The sequence below is a fragment of the Megalobrama amblycephala genome, linkage group LG18 (genome assembly GCF_018812025.1).
Source record: "Megalobrama amblycephala isolate DHTTF-2021 linkage group LG18, ASM1881202v1, whole genome shotgun sequence".
NCBI classification, from domain to species: Eukaryota; Metazoa; Chordata; class Actinopteri; order Cypriniformes; family Xenocyprididae; genus Megalobrama; species Megalobrama amblycephala.
Genome location: NC_063061.1, coordinates 16,874,107 through 16,893,357, shown reverse-complemented (window position 1 = coordinate 16,893,357; position 19,251 = coordinate 16,874,107). Strand labels below are relative to the sequence as shown.

The window sequence follows — 19,251 nt, the reverse complement described above, 5'->3', positions numbered from 1 at the left end:
ATCCCACCCAGCCTAAAATATTCAGAATATAAACACTTACTATAGGTGTATCGTAGTTATTCAGGAGAATAAGACAAAAAACTGTTAATAAAATGGATTCATGATGTACTTGCTCATTATATATTTATTGTGTAAATTTTGAACAAAAAATGAATACTACATCAAGTGATGCTACATCACTTTATTTTAATAGCCTACAAGATTGAGGGTAACACTTTAGTTTAGGGTCCAATTCTCACTATTAACTAGCTGCTTAATCTAGCATGCATATTACTAGGATAATGGCTGTTTATTAGTACTTATAAAGTACATATTAATGCCTTATTCTGCGTGATCATATTCTACATCCCTTAATCCAATACGTAAACGTACAACTACCTTACTAACTATTAATAAGCAGTAATTAGGAGCTTATTGAGACAAAAGTCGTAGTTAATTGTGAGAACTGGACCCTAAACTAAAGTGTGACCAAATTGGTGTATGTAAAAATGTACATAAAACAAGATTTAAAAAGGCTTTAAAACTATTGTTAGCTCATGTTAACTATTTTGTTGGATAGTGTTAAAATATAGGCTACATTTCAGTTTCAGTTCATGCAGCCCTACATTCAATAGAAATGTGCGAATGCATTTTAAACACATTGTTATTGCTCTATCCATGCAATAAATGCACATCCTTGAATAAGCGTGGTTTTAAATAAGTCTGAGCTATAGAAATGTAGGTAACACTTTAGTATAGAGAACTTGTATTCACTATTAACTACGACTTTTCCCTCAATAAACACCTAATTTACTGCTTATTAATAGTAAGTTAGTGGTTAAAGGGCACCTATTATGCAAAATTCACTTTTACATGGTGTTTGACCATAAATGTGTGTTGGCAGTGTGTGAGCAAAACCACCCTAGAATGAGAAAAATCCAACCAGTGGTTTTTTTACAATCTCAATAATTCATAAGCACTGTCTCAGAACGCCCTGTTCTAAGATTGCTCTCACTGTGACGTAGAATTGCGCTAAGCCCCACCCACGTGGTTTGATTGACAATCTGGTTTTGGCATAGACCCCGCCGTCGGTGATCTGTCAACCATCCTCCATTGTTTCAACGACAGCCGGTAATGTCTCCTAAGAAACATAAGTGTTCTGTTGTGGGATGTAATAATGAACATAGTAGTTTTCACTTACTTCCGACATCAGAGCCACTGAAAACGCAGTGGATGGATTTTATTTACAAAGGAAAGGCGCCACTCAAAATTCCAAAATACGTTTATGTTTGCGCGAATCATTTTTTGACTGACTGTTTTGAGAACGAGGGTCAATTCAAAGCAGGTCTTGCTTCAAAGTTAATCCTAAAGTGTGGATCGTTGCCTCCAGAAGAAGTAAGTGTATTTAATGTTTTTTGAGCAAATAGTCATTTCAGTCGATGTCAGCCAGTTCAATAACAAATGCGTCTAAAGTTGTTTTCATCGTAGAATGTCTGTGTATATAATTTAAACCTTGTTTGTATAGTGTGTATCCACACGTATATATATATTTTTTAAAGATATTGTATTAAAAACTGTGTATGTTTACTTAGCAAACGTTATCACAGTATTTGTGTTTGTAGTTTCAAAAAAATGCGCAAACGTTATCACAGTGTGTGTGTGTGTGTGTTGCACATCCATAATTGCAAAGGGGACGCGATTAAAACTCTATAAGTACATAAATGTATCAAATAACCATTCAGAGACGTCCTGCTCCATTCTCAATTGTGTTTCTTCTGCCGGAGTCTCTTCATCATCTGGGTCTGATTCCGGTTCAAACATGTACGGCTGAATGCCATACAAAACAGCGGGTCTCTCACTCTCAGCCATTCTGCTTCTACCCTCTGTTTATTGCCATAGGTATGCAAGTTACGCCCTCATCCAAAGGCAGGGCGGGGATATGCAGCTCATTTATATTTAAGGTGGTACACACCAAAACAGCTCTTTTTAAAACAGGCCCCAAAAATGACATTTTCAAATGGTTATAATAAATTAACTGTGGGGTATTTTGTGCTGAAACTTCACAAATACATTCTGGGGACACCCAAGGCCAATATTACATCTTGTAAAAAGGGGCATAATAGGTGCCCTTTAAGTTTAGGTATTGGGTACGATTAAGAATGCAGAATAAGGCATTAATATATGCTAATTAACTACAAATAAACAGCAAATATTCTAGTAATATGCATGCTAATAAGCATCTAGTTAAAAGACCCTAAAATGAAGTGTTAATGAAATGTATCTTCATACTTACAAGTATAGCTTAATGTTATGGGATTTTATCTATTTCCATGACTTTATCAATGGTTTGAGTGGTTTGACTCCGGACTATAGTGCTATTGTGAGAGAGTTTTCATCTGATAATCTGACAGCAGTGGCCGTCCTGAGGGGAGATCAAACACGGTTGCACAAAAAATGGGTACGGACGGAGAGTGAGCGCAATCCAATGAAAAGTGGTAAAGAGTGCAGTGTGTATCTGTGAGGGAGCGAACAACGGCGCAGCGTCTCCATTAATTTGAGCATGTAATAATTTAATGCTTATATATTTTAAAGAAGTGACAATAATTCATTTGATTATAGCATTTTAAATCGATTATTGACAAACAACTGATTCAAGATTCAAAAATCCATGTTTCAAGATCAATGCATATGCATCATCAGGATTTAATAGATGCATCCAGAAAACGAGGGAATCGCTACACCACAATACATTTCTTTAAAGGCCATTTTCTCAAAATGAGTTTTTTTCTTCTGCACTGGTCCAGAAATCTCCACTTTAATACATACACCAAACTTTTAAGTTTTATTTCTATCTATATTCTGAAGGGTTTTACAGAGGGTTTGGCTCATGTAATTTGCCCGATTGTATACAACATTTTATTTCTAAAGAAATTGTGATTTTTTTGACAGTATTTGCTTTTTTATGGGGTGACAAAAAAAGATATCAAAAATCCTTTTTTTAAAAAAACCTTTGAGTCTAATACGTCAAAATTTTTTTTTTTTTTTTTTTTTTGAATTTTTGAATCTGGCTTTATGCAATGTTCAGATTTCTATTCTGGAAGTGTATGCAAATTAGTGCATATTTAATAATATAATTGAATAATTTGCATTTTTAAACATTTCAGAAAACTTGCAATACAAAAAATTCTTGCAATTCTTAATGTAATCCTTCAACTGGGGAAGTATGGTGATCTATTCGTTCGTTTTTTACCCTATTCACCTGGGATATCTTGCCTCATATCCTGCAAAGAAAAACTATGATTTCTATTGATTTTACCATTTAATTAAAGTAACACCTACAGAACATTAAAATGGCGAGGAATCCATGAATTTCAGTGGCGGCCATGTGGTGGACATCTTAAATGACAAGGCAAAGTCCACTCTCTGCGTATGGGTTTTTATAGTCCATTATTAATTCATGTTTCATTTGATGTTTACACAGTTTCCAGGTTACAGGCTTATGGAACATCAATAACCTCCCACTATCAACAAGCAACCAATATCCCCCAATATATGACTATGGAGAGATTCAATCCATTGTTATATAATGTTTGTTAAACTAGCTGAAAAACTTGCCAGCTTGAGGTTTTGTCAAAGCTGCACAAATGACTTGTGACAGTCTTGCAAGCATTAGAATCTGTTGAAAACAATCAGTAAACAATAGCCCCTTTCACACATATAGTCTTTACTGGCAAATTATCTGTAAATTACCAGTAAGAGATCATGTGTGAACAGGATCTTTTCAAAAATACCGGTAAATTGGTTCTGGCAATTTACCAGTGAGGGAAGTTGTAAACAGTAAATTACAGGTAATGTGCACTGTGTGAACACCGAATGAAGATTACAGGTATGATCACGTACGAATTTAGAACACGCTGACGTGAGAAGTCTGCTTTGGGCCAATCAAAATTCTTATGGAGATGATGTGATTGTGATGATGATGTGCTTTTACAACGTCACGCTCGAGACCCAGCCTTCTTTTCCATTCATCAGTGTTGTGGCTCTGCAGTTGAATACTATTAAGAGCAAAAATGCGTTCTGTTTGATCATCCATTATGCCTGTCAAAAAAATGTTGTCAAATTGAACAGATAGTGAAACTATAGTGCTTCTCCTCATGCAGGTGAATGAAGACAACGGCACAGTGTTTAAAGATCATTTCCGATGACTGACATTACAGAATTTACTGGTATTTTGCTGCTGATGTGTGAATCCCTCCTTCTGGTAAAAAGCCAGTTGCTTGTGTGAAAAGCACATTTGTGTATTTATCGGTAAAGTCATTCTTATAATTTTACAGTAATTTAGTGGGATTGCTGTGTGAAAGGGGCTAATGACAGTTTATTTACATAAGTTTGGGGGGGCAGAAAAATAAATTATGAAATTGCATGAAAAATTATTTCTAAAAATGTAAAAAATATTTCTAACTAAGCAAAATATATAAAAATAAAGATAAATCTTTCTTTTGTGGTAAGGCAAGTCCTTGGAAATGGTTGTAAAGTGTTACTTCAGAAATTGTTTTACTCACTATTTCTTGACTTTTCCCCCAATAAACTCCTAATTTACTGTTTATTAATAGTAAGTAAGGTAGTTAAGTTTAAGAATGTAGAATATGGTCATGCAGAATAAGGTATTAAAGCGGGGGTGTAATGCTATTTCATCCATTTATAATGATGTCGCAGCTAGCATGCAATCTCTACGCAGAAGCTGTGCGAGCTCGTGACTCTTTAGCTCTTTATACCCCCGGCCCTTTAATATGTGCTTAATAAGTACTAATAAAGAACTAATAAAATTCTAGTAATATGCATGCTAATAAGCAAATTAAAAGACCCTAAAATAAAGTGTTACCATTATTTTAATACTGTCAATGTGCAGTCTAGATGAAAGCATAATTCTGTGCCACTGCCAAGGATACAAAGTCAAATGAGTTGCAGCGCGGTGGGTGTGAGGAGATCTATCAAGCGTCTCAAAGAAGATGTGGGCATGAAAGTGCCATGTAAGGACATTTGTGCCCATGCACTGACACCCAAGCCATGCAACTAATTCTGCAGCATCTCCCTCCTGCTGCCACTGGAGTATTAATAACATGCTTCCCCCATCTTTACTGCAAATGCAGCAAACAATACCCCGCCAAGATTCAGGGAAGGGAGCTGACAGATCCATAACAGCCTGTCAACAGGTTTCTCTCACACACTTCACTACAGACTTCACCCCCTGCTGCGGACTCTAAGCCCACCAGCATCGTGGGCCAATTATGACCTCATAATGGAACCAGCAGTGGGGTTATTGTCACCCCAGGAGTCATCAGACATGTATGGGGATCACGAGGGTGGTGAGTGGGCCAAGACGCTGCTCCGATGCTGATGACATCATGTTACCTCGTAACATATTGCCTCGCATCCAGGCCGTGTGAATAGAGAGAGCAAAGGAGCCATGAGTTCATTTGCTCCCTGAGATCTAAATGCGGTTCCAGTATGTACTAGGCGGAAAATGACAGCTATGTGTTTTGACTGTAGACGGGCGTTAGAAAAGCAAGGAGGCTTCTGAAACATTTGTGTGACTCAGGGGTTGTCTTTCAAATGCTAACAATTATGTTTAGGATGACAAATAATTATGACTTTTGTATAAGCAGAAAATGTTGTTGTGGATTCACAAAAAATCTTTGTATGAAGAAGTTTGATTTAAATGATGAACATTATATTTAATTTAATTTAATTTAATTTAGACTTATTCACTTATATACACAAACATACAGTGCATCACGTGTGGTAAAATATGGTTAAAATGGTTCATGTGACTAGAGTGGTTCAACCTTAATGTTATAAAGCAACGAGAACACTTTTTTTTTCAAAAACAAACAAAAATAACAACTACGTCAGAACACCGGCTCATTATTGGTTGGCTCCTGCGTAAGCAGTGTACGTATGCGTCATGGTGCTCGTGTAAAGTGTCGGCAAATACTGAGCCGGTGATCTGATGTAAACCCGGAAGTGCTGCACTGTGTTTACTATGTGAACAGCATAGGAGACTGACATGGAAGAGAAGAAATAGTTGAATAAAAGTAATTTTTGTTTGTTTTTTGTGCACAAAAAGTCTTCTTGTCGCTTCATAATATTAAAGTTGAACCACTGCAGTCACATGGACTATTTTAACGATGTATTTAATACCCTTCTGTGCCTTGAAAGTGGTAATTAAATTGCAGTCTATCGGAGGCCACAGCTTACAGATTTTATCAAAAATACCTTAATTTGTGTTAAGATTAAAAAGATGAACGAAGGTCTTACGGGTGTGGAACAACATGAGGGTGAGTAATTAATGACAGAAATTTCATTTTTGGGTGAACTAACCAAATGTTTGTTCATCATGACAGTGTATGAACTAGGGCTGGACGATATGACCTAAAATCAAAATCAAGATTAATTTAACATTTTCTTTAATTAATGAATGATTATTATCTTGTGTTTTTTGCTTTGTTTTTTTTTTTGCCCTGTAAATATGCTTGACTATTAAAAGGTGGGATATTCGTTCCTAATGAAAGAGTGCTCTGACATAACAGCTCACTTTCAGCAGTTATTTTATCTATTGTTTGTAACATTTCTTACAGATTTCTGCTCATTGTAAATCAGTTACAGATAAATTGGCACAGTCCTAATCCAGTCCTAATATGAAGCAACTATTTGTCTTCACAAGACTTGGATTAAACAGCCACATTTATTTGGATTAATTTTACAATGTTTTTGACATTTATGGATCATTTGCGTTTTGGTTACCTGGATACTTTCAATGGAGAAACAGAAACCTCTCTATTTAAAATATCTTAATTTGATAATTAAGAAATTCGAAAATTAACCAAAGTCTTATGGGTTTGAAACAACACGTGGGTGAGTAAATGATGACAGTATTTCCATTTTTTTGGGATATGTGATGGTCACAGTGAAATGAAATAAGCTGTAGCCAGTTTTGACAAGATACTTGCATCACATGCTGCTCTCTCACTCGCTCTCTGCCTGTTGAGGGAAGCCCTGGGCATCATTCCAGATGTCACCAGCCCTGCATTTATTCACAATGATGTCACGGCCGAGCCTGGAATTACACCCAAACTGCCCAATGCACCGAAGCCAAAGACAGACAGGCCCAGACACGATGCAGAACACACACTTTGGGCCAGAACACACACAGAGCTCAGAAATACTGTATATGAGTGAACGCCCATGATCTCACAGCTCTCATTTACACTTCAGGTACACTTCCTTGCATCTCATTTGCCTTTTCAATGCAGAGTTCCTGCAAATAGCATTAAGTGCAGTAACGGATGCGCATATGCAAAGTTGGGATGGGGATGAGCAATCGATTAGAGAGTAAATACATTAGTAAGACTATGCAAATTGATTTACTTTGGCATACTCCTTAACAAGGAAATACCTTTCCCAAATATGCGCAGTGCCACTCAAAGCACTAATTCCACCAATTATTGCTTGATTAAAGGGTATTTCTGTCATTAATTACTCACCCTCATGTTGTCATACACTCGTAAGACCTTCGTTCATCTTCGGAACACAAATTAAGATATTTTTTATGAAATCTGAGGGTTTCTGAACCACACATAGGCAGCAACATCATTGCACATTTTGAGGTCTAGAGAATAATTTTTGTGCGCATAAACAAAAATAACTTTATTCAACAATTTGAACTGCTGTCATACGCTGCTGATGTAGTGAATGCAGTGCAGCTTCATTGTTTACGTCCAAACGCCGGCTCAGAATTGGCACATGTGTGTGATGCTGACACAGGAGCCGGCCAATAATGAACCGGCGTTCTGACGTAGAACACGGAAGCGCTGCACTGTGTTTACTAGGTCAACTGCATAGGAAACTGACAGAGGAGAGAAGAATTTGTTGAATAAAGTCGTTATTTTTGTTTTGTTTTTGCGCACAAAAAGTATTCTTGTTGCTTCATAACATTAAGGTTGAATCACTGCAGTCACATGGACTATTCTAACGATGTCTTTACTACCTTTCTGGACCTCAAAAGGTGCAATGATGTTACTGCTATGTGTGGTTCAGAAACCCTCAGATTTCTAAAAAAATATCTTAATTTGTGTTCTGAAGATGAACGAAGGACTTACAGGTTTGGGATGACATGAGGGTGAGCAATTAATGACAAAATTTCATTTTTGGGTGAACTAACCCTTTAATATCATATGAAAAGATATATATGACACAAATCAATGTACGTTGTATGGCAAAAGCTTTATGTCACAATTAACGGGTAGAGAAGTTCTTTATCAAATGCAGCACTTATTCTGCATACAATACACAAATTTGTCGTTCAAATGTTTGGGGTCGGTTTTTGAAAGAAGCATCTTATGCTCACCAAGACTGCACTGTGATGCAAAGCTGAATTTTCAGCATCATTACTCCAGTCTTCAGAGTCACATGATCCTTCAGAAATCATTCTAATATGCTGATTTCCTGCTCATGAAACATATTTCATTATTATCAATGTTGAAAACAGTTGTGCTGCTTGCGGTATTATTTTTGTGGAAAACATATTTATGATATATTTCAGGATTCTTTGATAAATAGAAATTTTAAAAGAACAGAATTTACTTGAAAAACTTGTAAAAGTATATGTCTTATTGTAACTTTTGATCAATCAAATGCAGTCTACATTTTATTTGGGTTTTTAATGTGAAATCCATGTAGTGCATTTTTTTGTACTTGTTATTAAATCTCAATGTTTTTAATTTAAAACATTATTTACTACAAAATGTAAAACTACAAAATTAAATACGCCCATGTGTATTACACAGGACCCACGGTTCAAATTATCAAAACGAAAGAAAGAATGAAAGAAAGAAATCCTATACTCTTTCTTATATGTTAAAAGATGCTAGACAATGTTTATAGCCAAAGGGTAAATACTAGATAAGGTCATGACTTGAGATGAAGAAACGACTCTGCATGACACACCAGACCCAGACAGATGAAAGGTAAACTAGACTGCTGTACCTGATCTACTAAATGTCTCACCCTGTGTTTTACTGCATCACAGGTTCATTTCCTCTTTTTATACACTCATATCTAGATGCGATTCATCTGCACCGATATGTCACATTCTGCTTAAATAGGACCCACACTGATGATTTACCACAATGATAGGTGACAATTTAGAAATTACATCACAGTTGACATAAGGGGGGATAATACTGAAAGATAAGAGAAGTTTACAGTAATTGACACATTCATAGAATGATTTGAATTGCTTATTCAGTCTGATAAGAAATTTGAATCATTGAAGCTCTCTAAACCAACACTGTGCATTGTAAGATAAACAGTATTTTTAGAACATGACTATAAATTCCCATCATAAGGAAATAAACACTTCCTCCCATTCTTCTCATGAACTTTTCCAAACTTGTCAAGTTTTAAAATACATTTTCCCCTCATGCAAAATGCATAGAAGGATGTCTCATGGTATGACACCTCGATGACATGCTGTGCTGGTTTAACACTTTTCACCTGACGGGGCCTGCTGCATTCCCTTAATGTCATGCAGTTTGAAAATAACTGCATTGATCTGAAATCTGTTTGAAATAGGAGGCTGCTGTGTCAGAAAGCAGGACCTCCCACGAGGCTACAGGTGGTCACACTCGTGTCTGAGGTTCAGGTAAACATCTGAACAGCTGCCTTTTCACTCAGTCATGAACGATGACATCAGTGAAATGCATGTGAACTTTGTTTGAACACATTTGTTGTGACTGATGTGGCCACTACTCACAGGTTTAGAATCTGCTGTTTCATGAGGCGTATAACTTTGCTAGTGTTTTCACACCCATGGTCTGAAATTTACACCTATCAAGAGCCAAATATAGTCAATCGAGGGGTGTACACTGCTGACAAAAAAATGCTATCTCGATATTTTCTGGGATTTTCTCAATAACGATAATTAGACAATATTTTGCTGAGTGTGTTTTATTGTGTTGGTACCTTAGCAGGTTTTTGGGCTGCCGTGGGCAGCTGACTCCAAAAGTTTTTGATATTCTTCATATTTTGTGCAGTAGTTAGTTCACTGCAGTGATGGAAATTGTCTTTTCCAATAAGTTTAAATTGATTTTTTTACCTTTTTATGGGCATTTTTACCTTTTATAAAGCCATTTTAACCTAATTAAATGTATGCCTCAATCTACTGTGTCAAATTCTTACATTTAATCAATAAATTCAGTTAGAACAATAAGACATAATTGGGCTGTTACCAATCAAATGAAATCAGTATCAACAAAATTAATCTTTGCAATGCAGAGGAAACACAGGAGCTGCATCTGAAGCGGCATTTATATGCATTAACATATTGTTTAAAGCAGTTTAGAGCTGACAAACACATTTAAACTGCAGTTACAATAATCTTTTGATGTTATAAACATAAAATGTTGAATACTGATTGGCAGAAAGTCCCTGTTAATGAGTGAATCATTGAGTTTCAACCGATTCATTCAAATGGCTGATTCACTCAGGAACAAAGCATAGCTGTTTCTCAATATGCGTTCTTGTCTGTTGTGGACTTGTAAAATGTCAACAGTCGCTGTCCAAGTCCTGTTCCAATTCAAAGTTCACATATAGCCAAGTACAGTTCAAATCCCCGGATGTGTTCTTGATCCGCCCCTTTTACCGAGGATGCATCGAGAGGTGACTTGTGCAGACTTGTACTAATTTCTGCATGTACCCATTTGCCGCTGGCTCAGATGCCTCTGTACTGGTTACATGAGATCATTCGTCTTTTGTATATTTAATTGTTGATCTTTGGTCTCATGAATCTATAATTTGTTCCATGGCAAATCGTTTTGGATGAGGGCAAAGTGACGTTTCATAACTTAATATATTTAGGCTATTTAACTTCACCGTTGTAGCCTACTAAAGCGCTGATTTTGTACGCCTGACTGAATTGTTTGCTTTATTTCTTATTGTATATTCTTATACCTTTTATAATGGCTATTATTGACCATTAAAACTGACATTTAACAAAAAGTTGTTTTTGTTTTATTTTATTACAGTGAAGATAATCAAAATTATGCACATATATTAATGTTTAATATTTTTGAAATGTAAACGAAAAGAGGCAGGGTTGTTTAATATTTCGTTTTGTTATAAATACTATAGGCTATATGCAGAGATTGAAGAACCACATTTGCCTGAACCACATTTGTGAGGCTATTAATATGTTTTTGTTTGTTTGTTTTTTAAATAAAAAAAAAAGAGGCAGGGTGGTGTTTTATAACACATTTCGTTTTATTGTTGCCTAAAATACACATACAGAGATAACCGGAGAAGCCACAGCGAGCTAAGTGATGTTATCAAGTATGCCGCTGTGCCATTTGCAGAATCACTGGACTTGTGTCCTCCCGTTCACGGGAGTTTGTTCTCCTGAGTCGAACTTGCTACTTGTCCTAACTACCAAGGACGCAAGTCCGAAGTTTGCGAACTTGTTATTGAGAAACGCCTCATGATTTGTCTGTCTTCAAGAGTGAGTCATTGAATCATTAATTCAAACGATTCATTCATTCACTGCCATGTGTTGCTCAGACATGCAAATCAGTCCTGTGGCTTTGTTTGAAACTATTTTCGTTGGCAAAACAGAGCATTTGTTTATTGAACTCTTGTATCAAATCAATATCACATTTGTAATCATGCTGATATTTGGAGAAAAACGGCATTCTTCATGTAATATAGATTAACTATGTTAAATGATATAAATATAAAAAGACATACAGATGTACTTTTACCCCCTTATCTTGAATACTGGGTGCATTATAAATTATTTTTAATGGATTATATCATGCAGTGAAAGCGTGCACTCTAAATGCACCGTAGTGTATTTGTGCAACTCTCTATGTGTGTTTTTGTAAAGTGAAGGACATATTCGTACACCCCTAGGTCAATCTCCTATTTAGTTGCAATGCCAAGCAACTCTGATGGGTGTTCATTTTCATTACAAATTGGAGTTGTATATTTTAGTATAAGACAAGACACATTTGAAAACTGGCTGAGGTCACAGAGAAAAGTTGTGTGTAGCCAGCTGCCATGTAAGGTGCTTACTGAATGCTGTTTAAAGCACAAGAGATGCTTTCTTCAGCTCATTACTTAACATTTTACTATTATATTCTATGTTCTGAAAATGCAACAAACTGAAAGTCATGCACATATTTCTATTTTACAAAACAGGTCGTCTGAACAGCGAGCAGGTTGGCGTTAAACCATGTAAGCGAGAAAAGAGTGCTATAATTTTCATAATACCATAGTCTGTCTTAATACTCGATTCTGATTGGCTGGAAGGTGTGCAATAAAACAGTTTGATGCACAGGTAGCTCCAGTCATCACCTTTCTAAATTAATGCGCTGCTTTCACTGAAGCACACACACACACACACCCACATCGAAGACCGCTCTGCGTGCAAACAGAATCATTCAGGAGTACAGAGACTTACCAGTGCATGACTTTTACTGATAAAAAAGCTTTGCTACTGAATCGCTACATTATATTTCTTAGCAACGAGGGGGTAACATCACTGTTTTTGAAGTATTTGAATTCCGCAGCTTCACTATTAGTAGAGAGACGCTGCATAAACACAGGTAATTCACATACACCTCTCTCTCTCTCTCTCGATCGATCGATCGATCGATAATTCATTCAAATAAATGTTATCTTACCACACTGCTTCATCTCTTTGTCTGATTTCAAAGTGGGCAGATATGGTAGATCAGGGGTGTCTCACCCTGCTCCTGGAGAGCTACTGTCCTGTAGACTTCAGTTCCAACCCTGCTCCAACACACCTGTAATTATCAAGCAATGCTGAAAACCTTGATTAGCTGGTTCAGGTGTGTTTGATTGGGGTTGGAGCGGAAATCTGCAGGATGCTCTCCAGAGCTGCGTTCCAGTTCGGTTTTTAAATGCCCTTCCCTCGCTAACTTCCCTCGGTCTCGTTGACTCGGATGTACGCCATTGCTTACGTTTGCACGAGTGCCCACTTCTGGCGGAACCTTTGCAATGGGCTGAACTGGAACGTCCTAAGCCCTTGATCACTTGGAATCCGCAATGGAGCCGATTTATTATTTTTTTTTTCCCCTTACAAATTTGTTTAATACAGCATTCTATATGTATTTATGTGTGTTTTAAATGTTTACAAAAATAATTAATATATCATAGAATTGTTTATGGTAGGGTATATTAAACGTGATATGACGGTGACGTCATAATCGTGTTGCATTGTGGGTTATGGAGCTGCCTGAAGTGTACATGTAAACTTCCCTCGTCCACTTCACGAAGTGGAACGCACTTCAAAATGGCGGCAGGGATTCCCCCGAGGGGAAGTGTGTAGGGAAGTTTGCGAGTGCGTGTCTAAAACTGGAGTGGAACGCAGCCCAGGAGCAGGGTTGGACACCCCTGTGCTAGATCTAACGAGCCATTACTGATGAAAATAACTGTGATTTTAACCACTTCGCATCAGGTGGTTCTTTGCCTCCACATCATGCATTTAAATTGTTTAATGCACAGCTAGCCATGGATTACCCCTTACGTATAATATGTATTTTAATTAAAAAAAAAAATTGTTGAGTGTCAAACTTATACCACCGTTCAAAACGTTGTGGTCAGTAACAGTCTTTCATGCTCACCAAGGCTGCATTGATTTGATCAAAAATACAGTAAAACAGCAATATTTTAACAAATTAAAATAACTGTTTCCTATTTAAATACATTTTAAAAAAGTGATTTATCTTCTGTAACATTATAAATGACTTTACTGTTACTTAGGATCAAATGAATACACCTTTGCTGAATAAAAGTGTTAATTAAATATAAAAATATACAACTTTTAAACAGTAGTGTGCACAAGAAATTATATTTTAGAAAAAGTATCTGTGATATAAATGTTGGTTAGAATCATAAGAAAAAGATATAGTAATAAGTAGATCATCTATAATAATTGTGTTGTTCCTTTTCGTCGTTCTGCTTTTGGACTATCGTCTTTTGCTGTGAAAGATACTACTCGATGGAATGCTTTGCCAGAGGATATAAAAGCGTGTAAATCTATTGGTCTTTTTAAATTGAAGTTAAAATCTTTTTTAAAATCAAATCAACTTTGTAGACATTGACATGGTTGCTGTTTAATTGATAAAATTATAATTAAAATTAAAAGTATATTTCATAAACAATAAAATAATACAGCTTTTTTCAAAGAACAGTTCACTTTTACATTTGCTTAGAGTATTAATTATAAAAATAATTAATACTCTATTTTTTTTTTAAATGCAATAGAAAATCTGATAAAGAAATCTGACTGATGATAAATAGTTTTAGTGATGGACCCTGCCTATATCACAATGTCTATGTTCCATCAAGACATAATTAGAAAGTGCTCAGAGAAAAAACAAAACAACAACAACTGAATTTCAAAGGAACTTCAAACCAAAGAGCTGCTAATTTAAGTAGGAAGCTGGTGATCTCAGAAAACCTGTGACAAAATCTACGATTCAACACCCCACAAAAGGAAAAAACATGATGTGACACTGAATCAATTGCATCAGTCATTTTCATAGAGGCCCACACGTAGATGATGACGATGACATTTGTCGTCACAATTTCCTTACAATGAGGTCTTGGTAAGTCAAATCAAGAATGAACACATCAGCTCCTTCACAGAATTTTTCAGACCACCTACGAAGTTCCAGTGCAAATTTCTCACTGACTATAATAACAGTCAATGGACTATGAATTACAAAAAAAGTATTTTACAAAAATACATGTTGGGGTGGCAGTACATTGTTCACAAATAAAGAGTTCATAAGCAAATAGGAAAAAGGGAGGCAGAAGGATGACGGCTCTAATAATGTAACATACAGCATGCAAATGTTTGTGAGAAGATAAGTATATCATGAAGGCCATGTAGCTCATGTGGTTTTTACCATAGTGATGGGAACGCTGTGATGTATGCCCATCATTTTAACCACACATTCTCAGCTAAAAACAAGCATGGGGGCTTTTCCACCCACAAACAGCAAGTGTGAAATTCTGAGTGTACTTGTAAAACAGTGGGAGAAGCATGTACAGGGGAAAAATAACCACACAAGCATGCTACGGTGACTACTGACTGCTGTGTAAACAAGTCCCCCACTGGTGAAAATCAAGTTTTTAATGTTATTCATATATGTACCTGGTGTTTTTAACATGCTTTAAGACAAACCATGTGCAAATTCATGTCAACACCATTGCTGAGTATTTTCTCTTTAAAACTGCAGTAAACCAAAGACGTGGTTTGAAATCGCTGGTGTTTCTGTCGTCACAAACTACCTTGTAACCAATCACGTCGACGTGCCGCCGGGCTCTAGCATATCATTAACTGACCGCACGAGAGAGTCTCAAAAGAAGGTTATCCCGGTATATTTTCTTTTGATATGAAAAATCGAGTAGATTTAGCAATATGGCGGGTGTATGAAGCATATTACGATGTTATGATGAACTATGTGCCTTTCTCCACTGATGTTCTGAGTTGTTCAAAGCGTTTCTAAGGATACTGATTGTTAGAATTCAGCTGTCTGACTCTGACATGGCGAATGTGAACATGGTTTGTTTAACATCAGCAACACATTATTAGCTTTATAAAAGGCTAATCATATTAATTACAGTTATGTGTCCGACATTGTAAAAAGCGATACCATTGTGCAGCGTTTACCTCAGTAAGTTGACTGAGTGGATCTCGTCTGAGCTTGTGTGAGTGAGTGGGGGTGGGGCTAATTAGCATATTTATAGATCCATGTATTTTAAATGAGGCAAGGGTGTAGAGTTACATTCAAGCTATTTTAAAGGGTTAGTTCACCCAAAAATGAAAATTCTGTCATTTCTTACTTACCCTCATGCCGTTCCACACCTGTAAGACCTTCGGAACACAAATTAAGATATTTTAGTTGAAATCCGATGGCTCACTGAGGCCTTCATAGGGAGCAATGACACTTCTTCTCTCGAGATCCATAAAGGTACTAAAAACATATTTAAATCGGTTCATGTGAGTACAGTGGTTCAATATTAATATTATAAAGCGACGAGAATATTTTTGGAGCGCCAAAAAAAACAAAGTAACGACTTATTTAGTGATGGCCGATTTCAAAACACTGCTTCAGGAAGCTTCAGAGCATAAATGAATCAGTGTGTCGAATCTGCTGTTCGGAGCGCCAAAGTCACGTGATTTCAGCCATTGGCAGTTTGACACGCGATCTGAATCATGATTCGATACGCTGATTCATTTGTGCTCCGAATCTTCATGAAGCAGTATTTTGAAATCGGCCATCACTACATAAATAGTTATTTTGTTATTTTTGGCGCACCAAAAATATTCTCGTCGCTTTATTATATTAATATTGAACCACTGTACTCACATGAACCGATTTAAATATGTTTTTAGTACCTTTATAGATCTTGAGAGAGGAAGTGTCATTGCTCCCTATGAAGGCCTCACTGAGCCATCGGATTTCAACTAAAATATCTTTATTTGTGTTCTGAAGATTAACAAAGGTCTTACGGGTGTGGAACAACATGAGGGTGAGGAATAAATTACAGAATTTTAATTTTTGGGTGAACTAACCCTTTAAGGCATTACGATTTTTTTTTCACAAGAAAAAACATTTAAATATGTAATTTTGGTGATCAAAGATGGGTATTAAGGGATAAAATTATTGACTACAGGGGGACAAAATCATAAATCATAAAGGTTCCCTCTGCATAAAAATCTTATACATTCATTAGCATTAATTTATTTCAACATTTTATTCCTTCTTTAAATACATAGACATTTTATGCACTAACTCTAAACTTTCTTTCTTTTAATGGTTTTAATCATAATAGAACTTTGATAAAAAAGAATAATTCCACAAACTAACTGCTTTCTTGTACTTTCCTTTTGAAATTCAAAAAGAGAGAAAAAAAAGGTGTATAATCACACTACAAATACAAGATACTATGCTCTGTTTACACCTGGTATTAACATCCGTCGTGGGTGATTTGATCACATGTGGTCAACCTAATGGCATTTAACACTTACACCACCACATTCTCTTCAAAAGCATCTCCTGTGACAGCTTGTGATCGGATTTCATCAAGGGAAGGTTCTATCATTTTATGAGTGCATACATTACTAACTGTCGCTGTATTAATACATATACGGTACTGTTCAAAAGTTTGGGTTTGGTAAGATTTTTTAATGTTTTTGAAAGAAGTCTCTTAAGGCTGCATTTATTTATAAAACAGTAATATTGTGAAATAATAATGTAGTTTAAACCATTCCTCCAGTGTCAGAAATCATTCTAAATACACTGATTTGCTGCTCAAGAAACATTTCTTATCAATGTTGAAAACTGTTGTGCTACTTAATGTTTTTGTGGAAAACATGGCACCTTTTAAATAAAAATCTTTTGTAACATTATAAATGTCTTTAGCATGATATACCTTCACATGCTATTGGAAATGTATGACTTCCCAATTCTGAAGTTGTGATTATGAGCTTGTTGCATTCAAGCTTTGTTGTCAGAAAGAACAGAAATCATGGAGGACACCAGGTTTACTCTTGCCTATTTATTGGGAAAATCTTATTAAAGGTGCCCTAGAATGTTTTTTAAAAGATGTAATATAAGTCTAAGGTGTCCCCTGAATGTGTCTGTGAAGTTTCAGCTCAAAATACCCCATAGATTTTTTTTAAATTAATTTCTTTAACTGCCTATTTTGGGGCATCATTAACTATGTGCCGATTCAGGCTGCGGCCCCTTTAAATCCTTGCGCTCCCTGCCCCGAGCTCGCAACTATAAAACAGTGCATAAACAAAGTTCACACAGCTAATATAACCCTCAAATGGATCTTTACAAGATGTTCGTCATGCATGCTGTGTGCATACATCGAATCATGTGAGTAAAGTATTTATTTTGATGTTCACATTTGATTCTCTATGAGTTTGAGGCTATACTCTGTGGCTAAAGCTAACATTACACACTGTTGGAGAGATTTATAAAGAATGAAGTTGTTTATGAATTATACAGACTGCAAGTGTTTAAAAATGAAAATAGCGACGGCTCTCTTGTCTCCGTGAATACAGTAATAAACAATAGTAACTTTAACCACATTTAACAGTACATTAGAAACATGCTAACGAAACATTTAGAAAGACAATTCACAAATATCACTAAAAATATCATGATATCATGGATCATGTCAGTTATTATTGCTCCATCTGCCATTTTTCACTATTGTTCTTGCTTGCTTACCTAGTCTGTTGATTCAGCTGTGCACAGATCCAGACGTTAATACTGGCTGCCCTTGTCTAATGCTCGAACATGGGCTGGCATATGCAAATATTGGGAGCGTACATATTAATGATCCCGACTGTTACGTAACAGTCGGTGTTATGTTGAGATTCGCCTGTTCTTCGGAGGTCTTTTAAACAAATGAGATTTATATAAGGAGGAGGAAACAATGGAGTTTGAAACTCAGTGTAGGTCTTTTCCATGTACTGAACTCTTGTTATTCAACTAGGCCAATATAAATTCAATATTTAATTCTAGGGCACCTTTAAAGGGTTAGTTCACCCCAAAATGAAAATTCTGCCACTCTAATGTCTATATGAATTGATCGGTTTAGTCCAAATTTTCTGAAGAGAATCAATCGCTTGTTATGATGAACAGATTTAATTTAGGCTTTTACTCGTTTGTAAACACTGATCAGCGAACATAAGCAGAAGCTCAGCCGAACATGAATGACGCACAAGAACAAACCTCTTTCTGAAGCTCAAACATGCTGCATAACTAATGAGGTTCATTCATAAGCTTCTGGTGATGTTCGCTGATCAATGTTTACATTGAGTAAAAGCCTAAATTAAATCTTTTCATCATAACAAGCGATCGATTCTCTTCAGAAAATTTGGATGAAACTGCTCAATTCATAAAGAGATCGTAAAACAAATCCATATGAAGTTTTTGAAGCATCAAAGTGGTAGTAACAAAGGCAGTCAATCGAAGGAAATCTGATAGCATTCTGTCATCAAAAAGATCTTCATTTGTCTTCCGAAGATGAACGAAAGTCTTCCGGGTGTGGAATGACATGAGGGTGAGTAATTAATGACAGAATTTTCATTTTGGGGTGAACTAACCCTTTAAAGCCAAAATGATATTTAGTCTCCCATTCATTGACTGCTCTATTTAGATATTC

At 36.1% G+C, this 19,251-nt stretch overlaps 2 protein-coding genes across 2 annotated transcripts in view; one reads left to right on the top strand and one right to left on the bottom strand.

Moving 5' to 3' along the window:
* LOC125252666 (serine/threonine-protein kinase pim-2-like) overlaps positions 1-19,251 on the top strand; it is a 681,247-nt gene that overhangs the window by 193,467 nt on the left and 468,529 nt on the right. The window lies entirely within an intron of this gene.
* Positions 1-19,251, bottom strand: part of pfdn1 (prefoldin subunit 1) — a 34,262-nt gene that overhangs the window by 13,116 nt on the left and 1,895 nt on the right. The window lies entirely within an intron of this gene.